The following is an 11,060-nucleotide window of genomic DNA, read 5'->3' as shown; positions in this document are numbered from 1 at the left end:
GGCGCGATACTTCTTACAAGTTCTGAACAGCATGTAGTGTGTTTCTGCAGAGTTTGGTAACAAAGAATTCGATACGAATCCTTTATTAACGCCTATGTAAATGTCATTAACCGACATATCCAAGATCGCACCTTATTTGCTATTTGATGCAATGTTTGTATCATCTGCAAACAAAACAAACTTGGCATCTGGCAGTGTTTCTCATGGCAGGTCGTTGATACGTACAAGGAAAAATAAGGACCATAAGATGGAACCTAGTGAGATACTACTCGTAATTAGTTGCCAGTTGGATGGTAGTTTAATACACATCTTTTTCCTGTTGACACCCTTTATTTCTTGTCAGAGATAGGATTTGAATCATTTTACAACATTTCCTGTTACACCGCAATATTCTAATTTACTTAGAAGTATATTATGATTTACACAGCCAAATGTCTTTGACAGATTAGGAAATATACCAGTAGCCTGTAATTCATTGGCTAACACAGTAAGTACATTTTCGCTGTGTGTGTTGATAGCATTCTCTTCATCGGAACCCTTTATAAATCTGAATTGTGACTTTGTCAATATATTGTTTGTTGTCAGATGAATAAGAATCCTATTGTATATTACCTTTTCTAAAATTTTCGAAAATGCTGGCAAAAGTGAAACCTGACGGAAGTTTGATGGCGTTTGTTTAGCTTCTTTCTTAAACAAAGGGTTGAGCTTAACTTCAGCATATTTCAACCGCTCAGGAAATGTTCGACTGGTAAATGGCTGGTTACGCAGATAACTTGATGCGTTACTAATCTCATAAGAACACTCTTTACGACTTTATCGAGGGCATTACGTCTGCTGGTATAGCGAGGGTCATATTCGTATTACTGAAGTTATTTGTAATGAATGGTCTGAGATATTCCATGGCAGCACCTATTGAACCTGAAAACCCCAGATCTTCAGTGACAGCTACGAAATGCTTGTTAATTTGTTCAACGCTGCACGGATCTGTTAATCCGCCTCCATAGCTCATTGGTCCGCGTGGCTTGCTGTTATGAGGAGTACCTGCTTTCGATTTCCGGTATTACCAGAGATTTTTCCTAAGCGGAAAGGGTGGAACAGGGTACACTCAGCCTTGCGATGCTAAGTGAGGAGCTACTTGCGTGAGAAGTAGCGGCTCCAACACGAAAAAAGCCGACAACGGCCGAGAGAACGGTATGCTGACGTCTCGCCCCTCCATAACGCATCCGATGACGACAGCAATATAGGACGACACAGCGGTGGGTTGGTCCCGATTGTCCCACCAGGGCTAGAATGTGCTTATCTTTTGCACATCTGTTATCAATATATCATTTGTTCTTAATATTATATCATCTCCTTCATGTCCAGTTCTGTCTGCCTCCTTCTTCATTATATCCCATATCGTCATTATTTTGTTATCTGACGTTATTATCTTTTTCTCGTAATGTGTTTGCTTTTATGCCTATATTATTATCTTTAAAATTTTGCAATGTGCCAAGTAAACAGCTAAAGCATCAAGATGACAACTGTTTCTGACTGAAGGATACAGTTTCCTTTTTGTCTTACAAGGTATCTTTGTTCGTTGAGTAATCCATGACTGCTGTGTAGACAGTACTCGGATAAGGTAAGAAGTTCTATTAATAAACTGATCTTCGTGTCGTGTCATGAACACTATATAATTCACTACAGTTCATGTCTTTGAGGAATGTTCTAAAATAATCAGTGTTTGGCTTACTCACTACACTCTTGAATTTTCAAACTACGTAATTTCAGCCCTGCAGCCGGTAGATGTTCAGTACAGTTCAAGATTTTTGAACTGAGCAACTGCCTGTTATCCTCAGCTGAGCCATCGAAGACTGACGAAGATGTCCTAGAGTTGCCCTCTACCAAATCTACTATTCGGTAGTTTTGGTACAGTACACAAATGACGTAAAATGGTAGGATTAGCAGTAACATTGTTAGAGGAAGAAACGAAAATGAATGTGTGAGGGCGAAACTGAGAGCTGATGCCTTCTCTTTGTTTTTGTTTTTTTAATCTGTACGTAATTAGAGCTGCACATCGTTCATTGTTAGTCCTTTGTGTATTTCATATCCCTAAAAAATATAAATTCTGTTTTATAAGTAATAAAAATTGGTTGATCGCTTAACTTCCGCGCTTTTATGTAACCAAAATTATTACTTTTGATTCAAACATAAATATAAAAATGTATGTAATTACTGTTGTAATTTTGTACTCAATAGTACGTTCTTCATCACGGAAGGCAAGAGTTCCCTGTTATCAGTGATCAGTGCGAAAGTTGTTTTGAATAACATAAAAAAGTTCTATATGAGCTTGACGAAGTATTCAAGCAACGCTTGATTTTTAATATTACATTTTTTGAGAAAATAGCGTTTTCTAACGCTATACGATAACTTTCATTTTTTTTATTACAACATTCCTCTATTTCACGTCAAAAACCAACAATTTGCGAATAAAAACAGAATTAAACACTGACAGTTTTACTCTTGTTATAAATAATGTTTATTTTTAAGTAACAGACGGGAGGAAAACCATGTAGAATAAAAATGTTTCTTAGGATACGCGGCCCTTTATATATGCTCACTCAGTTTTTAGACAGTTCACCACTTCCAGCTTCTAGGGGAATCTAGTAGGACAGCGGTCACACGCAAATAAAAAAGACCAAAATGGGGTAACGTCCGATAGGTATGCAGCACACCTAAAGTGCAGGTGACGCTGTTGTGACCTTAATTGACCAGGGATATAGGAAAACTACAGCAGTCTACTCCTGCTTATGATAGTCTACGGAGCCTACGGTTGTTTCAAGACTCTACGCCCTCCGTTCCGCAATATATAGCACGATGAGTGTACCACGCATCCATCAAAATCATGTTGACAGACAGACAACACTAGCTGACCGTAACGCCCCCACTGATGGAACCGCGAAACTCAGTGTCCTCTGCATTACCGCTGGGCCCGGCCGTCGGAGCACTCTGTCGTCTTCTATTAGAGGAGATCGTGGAGGTAATGGGGTACTACATACTGATCAACTCGTAGCCTCTATCATGGTTTGTAAGATTTTCCGCAAGGCCTATTTCCACTGGTTCTCTATAATGGAGTCCCAGAAAGGTGTTCCTGTAGTCAGGATCATTGTTTTATCAAACTCCATTGAGTGTCCAGTGGGAATACAACGTTTGACAATAGCGGTATTGCTTGGTTCCAAAAATCGAGTGTAGTGGTGTTGAATTTTAAAATTCACACACTCTTGAACTCATATATAGTGGATTTTGTATCCTGTTCAGTATTAATATTTATCAGGAGGAACTGCATTTCATGATCTACTGATTTTGTAATATAATTTTGGTCATTAGATCATTCTATAGAGATGTTATCAATAGCTGTCTTTGAGTTATTAGCTACTCTAGCTGGGAAGTTTTCAGTAGGAATTATGTTAAATGATAGTGTCACTAACCGTAATAAATCTTTTCTGGAAGAGTTTTTAAGAAAATTTGCATTAAAATTACCAGTAACCCCCACATATTTATTTATTTATTTATTGCTGTTAAATACGCCAATAGAGAGTCAAGGTGATTTATGAACAGATTAAAATTACCTACAGGTGCTCACTATACACTTACTGTTATGAAGGATTTATTATGAAATACTGCTTCCGTTGCACATACTTTCACATACTGTTCCAGTCAACATTTATGAATGACTGTGATTTAATTTTATGACAGTTCCTGATGAATGGAACAACTCCTCCATCCTCCACTTCCGCTCTAAAACAGTAAGATGCTAACCGAAGTCCTGTTACCCTTAACATAATTATACCAATGGTCACGTGATGTTCAGAGAGGCAGACTATGTCAGTTGGGTTTGATGACTAATTCAGCAATGCAGAGAATTAGTTCATCCGTTTTACTCTTTAGTTCAAATGGTTCAAATGGCTCTGAGCACTATGGGACTTAACTTCTGAGGTCATCAGACCCCTAGACTTAGAGCTACTTAAACCTAAGGACATCACACACATCCATGCCCGAGGCAGGATTCGAACCTGCGACCGTAGCAGCAGCGCGGTTCCGGACTGAAGCGTCTAGAACCGCTCGGCCACACCGCCCGGACACTTGGAGGGGCATATCCGTCTGACCGCTATCTGTCCTCTAGACCTGCCTCTCACGCAGGATGTTGTGCATCAAAGTCGCCCGTTATTAATTGTGGGTTAGTACTGGAATTAATGAGAGTACACAGATGTTAATTATTTATATCGTTATTTGGTGCTCTGTAGTTACGTTAACATTTGCGGTACCTGGGAAAATGACGACATATGTGTATTGAAATTATGCGTGATTAATCTCTGAATTTAAAATTTCGTATGGAATCCCACACTTAATTTAAAGCACTCTTCATCCATGCCCTTCCTCTCTATCACTGCCTACATTGTGAAAACTGGATATGAGGGTATCAGTCAGTCGAGCAACTCACGTCTCACTTATTTCTCTAATTGCTATATGCTGCTTCTTTAGAAATTAAAGTGAACATTTTAATTACTTCTTATAGAGTGCGCGTTCCACAGCATTATAATGGAAGGTAAAACGGCCTTTTACTATTTATTTGCCAATAGCCACTAAGACAGAAGTTGTCAAATTGTGAATAAAAGCTTTGAAACTATTAGTTTGCATCCAATCGCTGATTTTTGTTGTGCTTGACGTACCTCTTAGAGTAGTAATAATATTTTGCATTATACTGTTCACCAGATCCCAGAATTCGAATCAAGGACAACTGCCAACTCGAGAAACTCAGAAGCAGATATCCTCGGTGTAGCGAAGCATTTTTTTTGCGGGGGGGGGGGGAGGGGGGGTGTCATCATCCTCTCCTGTGCTAACCTCTTCACCTCAGAGTAGAACTTGCAACCTACGTCCTCAATTATTTGCTGGATGTATTCCAGTCACTGTCTTCCTCTACAGTTTTTGCCTTCTACAGCTCTCTCTAGTACCATGGAAGTCATTCCCTCGTGTCTTAACAGATGTCCTATCATCCTGTCCCTTCTCTTTATCAGTGTCTTCCACATATTCCTTTCCTCTCCGATTCTGCACAGAACCTCCTCATTCCTTACCTTATCAGTCCACCTAATTTTCAACATTCACCTGTAGTATCACATCTCACATGCTTCGATTGTCTTCTGTTCCTGTTTTCCCACAGTCCATGCTTCACTACCATACAATGCTGTACTCCAGATGTACATTCTCAGAAATTTCTTCCTCAAATTAAGGCCGATATTTGATATTAGTAGACTTCTCTTGGCCAGGAATGCCCTTTTTGCCATTGCTCCTTTTGATGACCTCAGCAGATCATGTAATTCTTCTTTACTTTCACTCAGGATAGCAATGTCATCAGCGAATCGTATCACTGATTTCCTTTCACCTTGATCTTAATTCTACTCCTGAACCTTCCTCTTATTTCCATACTTGCTTCCTCGATGTACAGATTGAACAGTATGGGCGAAAGACTACATCCTTGTCTTACACCCTTTTTAATACGAGCACTTCGTTCCTGATCGTCCAATCTTATTATTCCCTCTTTGCTGTTGTACGTATTTTATATGACCCGTCTCTCCCTATAGCTTACCCCCATTTTTCTCAAATTTCGAACATCTTGCACCATTTTACATGGTCAAAAGCTTTTTCCAGGTTGACAAATCCTATGAACGTGTCTTGATTTTTCATTAGTCTTGCTTCCATTATTAACCGCAATGTCAGAATAGCCTCTCTCGTGCCTTTACCTGGCTCGTCACAATATACCAGTCACTACTCTTGATGAAATGTGGTATCGTGTTGAAGCTACATGGACAGCTGTACCTGTACACGCCATCCCAGCTCTGTTTGACTCAATTCCCAGGCGTATCAAGGCCGTTATTACGGCCAGAGGTGGTTGTTCTGGGTACTGATTTCTCAGGATCTATGCACCTAAAGTGCGTGAAAATATAATCACATGTCAGTTCTAGTATAATATATTTGTCCAATGAATGCCCGTTTATCATCTGCATTTCTTCTTGGTGTAGCAATTTTAATGGCCAGTAGTGTAAATTCTGATTCTAATACTGGGTCCCCTATCTCTTCTAAATCGACTCCTGTTTCTTCTTCTATCACATCACACAAATCTTCCCCCTCATAGAGGCATTCAATATATTCTTTTTTCATGCAGCCATTTCGTCTTAACTTCCCTGCACTTCCTATTTATTTCATTCCTCAGCGATTTGTGTTTCTGAGTCTCCCAGTACATTTTTGTACTTCCTCTTTTCATCGATCAAATGAAGTATTTCTTCTGTTACCCATGGTTTCTTCGCAGTTACCTTCTTTGTATCTATGTTTTCCTTCCCAACTTCGGTTATCGCCGTTTTTAGGGATGTCCATGCCTCTTCAACTGTACTGCCTAGTGAGCTATTCCCTATTGCTGTAATTATAGCCTTAGAGAATTTTAAGCGTACCTCATCATTCCTTAGTACCTTCATATCCCAATTCTTTGCGTGTTGATTCTTCCTGACTAATGTCTTAAACTTCAGCCTATTCCTCATCACCATTATGTTATGATCTGAGTCTATATCTGCTCCTGGTATGCCTTACAATCCAGTATCTGATTTCGGAATCTCTGTCTCACCACGATGTAATCTAACTAAAATCTTCCCGTAGCTCCTGGCCATTGCAAGTACACCTCCTCCTCTTGTGATTCCTGAATAGAGTATTCGCTATTACTAGCCGAAGTTTATTACAGAACTCAATTAGTATTTCTCCTCTCTCATTACTTGTCCCAAGTCCATATTCTCCTGTAACCTTTTATTTTACTCCTTTCCCTACAACTGCATCTTAAAAGACTTAATAAAGGCGACGCCTCCGTACCTGACTATATACCAGTTAGACTACTTTCAGAGTATGATAATACAATAGCTCCATATTCAGCAATCATACACAACCGCTAGCTGGTCAAAGATTCATACCTAAAAACTGAAAAGTTGCATAGGTCTCGGCAATACACAAGAAAGGTCATAGAACTAATCCGCTGAATTACAAACCCATATCACCAACATCAATTTGCAACAAGAATTTGGAACATATACTGTGTTCATACATTATGAATTACCCCAAAGAGAACGATTTATTGACAAACAGCCAACATGGATTCAGAAAATATCGTTCTTCTGAAACACAACTAGTTCTTTATTCTCATGAGTGCTATCGATAGGGGATGTCAAATTAATTCCATATTTTTAGATTTCCACCGTTCCTTCGTAAGTGACTTCTAATCAAATTGCGTGCTTGTCGCTTATCGTCTTAGTTGCGCGACTGGATTTGTGATTTCCTGTTGAAACATGGCAATGTATATTTAAGGATGATAATAAAACTAAAGTACTAGCCGTTTTAATTAAGCGAGCGCCAATTAGAATGCAGCTGGATGGCAGGCAGACGGACAGCCAGAGCTGAGGTAGCGTGCCGAAGGGTTACGAGAAGAGCAAGTCGGGCGCGGTAGGCCTGCACGGTGGCTTGCAAGAACGTGAAAGCGGAATGACACAGAAAAGCCAGGGGTAGCTTAGAAATACGACGCAGCATCCACAGGCGAACACCCCTTGGGAAAGGATCAGGTGGACTTGTCCGACCAGAGACTGCCGAAGGGTAAAAAAGTAGTTCGTGTGACAAAACTTTAAATTAGAGTAGATGGCCAGATTAAAATTTGCAGAAGAGTGTAAATGAAGAGTGTAAAAGCAACAGGGAAAGTATAAGGTAAAATGTATCTGGTTTAAGGACCGAGATGGTGGCTGACGTCACAAGCGGTTTAGTGGGGGGAGAAGGAGCGCACAGCTCGCCATTGTTGAGGACTATAGAGATGGGTCGAACTCGTTTGTTCCCGTGAACTACTTCATTCATTTCACTCTTTGCCGTGAAGCGTTCAAATGAAGTAGTTCATTCATGAAGCACGGAAGCCTGGCGAAGTTGCCCAGTTCGCCGCTCAGCCGCGGCTACTCTCGCTTCGCCTCGCTCGTTTGTTTTTTTTTTTTTTTTGTTTTTTTTTTTGTTTTTTTTTTTAAATAGTGTGTGGTGTGGACTGAAAAGATCATCCTTGATGACTTATTCTTCTAGGATGGGATGTAAGGATAAAAGGAAAACACTTTATTTATTACACATTCAGTTAGGCTTGGGCACGCAATGGGTCCTTTAGCTTGCTGTCTTTGGTGATGTCTATCTCCTGTGGAGGGTGAAATGTGTCAAGGCTGTTATGTGTGACTGCTTCCTCGTGTTATGACAGATTGCCTAAGGGGGGGTGAAACGTTATTGACTTCGGTACTCGATACTTGTGCCATCTTGCAGGGTTTACCGTTCCTACCGATTCTAATTGTCGAACTTCGTCCCTAAGGGCATCGATCTTGTCAAAAACTCGTAAAGCCTTGTCATGGACCTTCTCTTGTATAGTGGTCTCGTGGAGTGCGGTGCGGATGTCCACCATGGAGCTCCTGTGATCCATCGATAGCAAATCTTTTGCAGCGCTTGGAGTTTGTTGTAGTTGGAGACGCACGTAGTTCCCCACGAGGTGGAGCCATACAACATTGTGGGTTCCACCGTTGCCTTATACAATTGGAGTTTAGTCTTAGGGTTGAGATCCTTACTCTTCAGGAACGGAATCAATGACCTGGCCATCTTCTGGGCTGCCGTCTTCTTGTCGTCAATATGCTGCGTAAAGAGTAATTTTTTGTCAAGGTAGACACCGAGATACTTCACTCCCGGCGACCATGGGATAAATTGGTCAGCTATTTGGAGTCTGTCGTTCAGAACTGGTTTCCTCCGTGTCAACAGAACGGCTGCCGTCTTCGTCGGGTTGATCGTTATCTTATTTTGCAGCGCCCAGCGTTCCATTACAGCAAGTTGCCGTTGCATCCTAGCGATTAGCTGGTCCAAGTGTCGTCCAGTTGTCAGAAAAGCCGTATCGTCCGCATAAAAACTCGCCGTAACAAGGGGGACTGTTGGGATGTCATTTATATATAAGTTGAAAAGCAGAGGCGAAATGACAGAGCCCTGCGGAATCCCTGCGGAGATCAGTTTCATTTCGGAGTTTTTGTCGTCGACTCGGACATACAGTTTCCTGTCCTGCAGAAAGCTGTCTATGAGTCTAATGTAACAATCCGCAATAGGGGTAGTGCGATGCAGTTTGACGATAAGGTTGGGCCGCCACACCTTATCGTAAGCTTTTTCGATGTCAAGGAAGACACCAATCGTGAAGTGCTGCTTGTTGTATCCTTCTTGTATCCGTTCGGTGATCCGTAAAAGTTGAAGTTCGGCAGATAACTTGTCCTTGAAACCGAATTGTTCGGGTCGTATAACATCATGCGCTGTAAGCGTGTCATGGAGCCTCTTCAACAGCACTCTCTCGAGCACCTTGCCAAGGGTCGGCAAGAGGCTAATTGGCCGGTAACTGTTGGGTTCTGCTGGGTCTTTACCTGGCTTGGGTACTGGTACTACTCGAGCCGTCTTCCATGCCGTAGGAAAATATCCCTGCAGAAGACAGCTGTTGAGAATTCGGGTAAGGAGCACAGTTGGCTTCCTGGGCAACTGTTTCAAATCGGTGTTGCTTATGGAGTCGTTGCCCGGCGCATTATTCCGAGTCTTCCGGATAATTTTACGGATCTCTGCTGGTGTGGTGAGTTGTGGGCGGCTCTGCACAGGCGCAGCACGAAAAGCAGTCCATTCTGCCGTAACGACGGCTTCCTGTTCTTGCAGGCGGACGTCGTTCACGGGGGTCGCTGGTGTAGACGTCTGTTCTTGGTAAGTCGTAGCATACAGCTCCGCCTGGGCGAGTTCGTCATAGAGGAGGCCATCTGGTCTTCTGGTGGCTCGTTTAGGTGGCCGCTGGTGTCGTATGTTCTTGACTACCTGCCATTCGTTCTTGGTTCGAAGTAAGAACTCATTCATCTTATCTTCCCAGACCTGCTGTCGCCACTCGGCCACTCTCCTGTGCAGTTCTCGTGTTAAGATGTGTGTTTCTCGTCGATCGATCGGGTTTCTATAGCGGAGCCAACGTCGCCTACTCCTGTTTCTCTGTGTCTTCAGTTCTTGGAGTAGAGGCGGGAACTCATCGGAAGCTACTACAGGGTAGACCGTGTGAGTAGTTGCCCTCCGGTTGGCTGCCTTTATCTTCTGCGTCAAAGTTTGTACCGCGATGTCGATGGCTTCCGGTGTTGAAACGTCCTGCGTCGGGCAGATATTGTTGTCAAGATATGTCCGAAATTGACCCCAGTTCAGAGTTTGTGAGGTTGGGGGCGGGAGGGTGGCCGTTGCGTGTTCCACTATGCTGATAACAGGTCGGTGGTCAGACGAATGATCGTCGACGGTGCGGAGCTGGAGGTTCGTCTCAATATTTTTGATGATAGCAATATCTAGGACGTCTGCTTCTTGCCGTTCGACGTAAGGAATCCGTGTGGGCTTTCGTGGGCCATGGACTGTGATGCCCAGTTCTTCTTCCATGGCAATCAGTGTTCGTCCACGAGGGTTCGTACGCCGAGAATTCCACGCGACGTGCTTGCTGTTGAGGTCACCTCCGAGGGATATTTTGTCAAAATTGGTGAAGATACTCCTTAGGTCGTCTGGCACCAGGTTTTTACCGGGGCTGTTGTACGCCGCAATGAAAGTGATGTTGCCTGTCGCCGATCGAACCGTTACTGCTGTTGCCTCCAGATGGTGGAGGTGTGGTAGTGTTTCATGATGGTGCCGCAGTTCCCTTTTAAGCAGAACTGCGGTCCCTCCACCTCGTTGGCCTTGTCTGTCCGTTCTATAGACGTACATGTTACGAAACATGAGCTCAGTTGTTGGACGAAGGTGCGTCTCCGATACAAGTGCGATGTCGATTTTGTGACGTTGTAAAAATTCAGTGAATTCTGTTTTCTTGTGTTTCATTCCGTTGGCGTTCCATATACAGATTTTCAGGTTTCTCGTGGACCCAGGGCGATCCATCTTAAGGTGTTCCAAAGGCCGTCAATACACTTTCGATTAAAGAAAGTATCCCCACTAGTTGTTGCTGCACG

Source organism: Schistocerca americana, chromosome X (assembly GCF_021461395.2).
Source record: "Schistocerca americana isolate TAMUIC-IGC-003095 chromosome X, iqSchAmer2.1, whole genome shotgun sequence".
In the NCBI taxonomy this organism is placed as follows: Eukaryota; Metazoa; Arthropoda; class Insecta; order Orthoptera; family Acrididae; genus Schistocerca; species Schistocerca americana.
Note: the sequence above shows the minus strand (reverse complement) of the source record.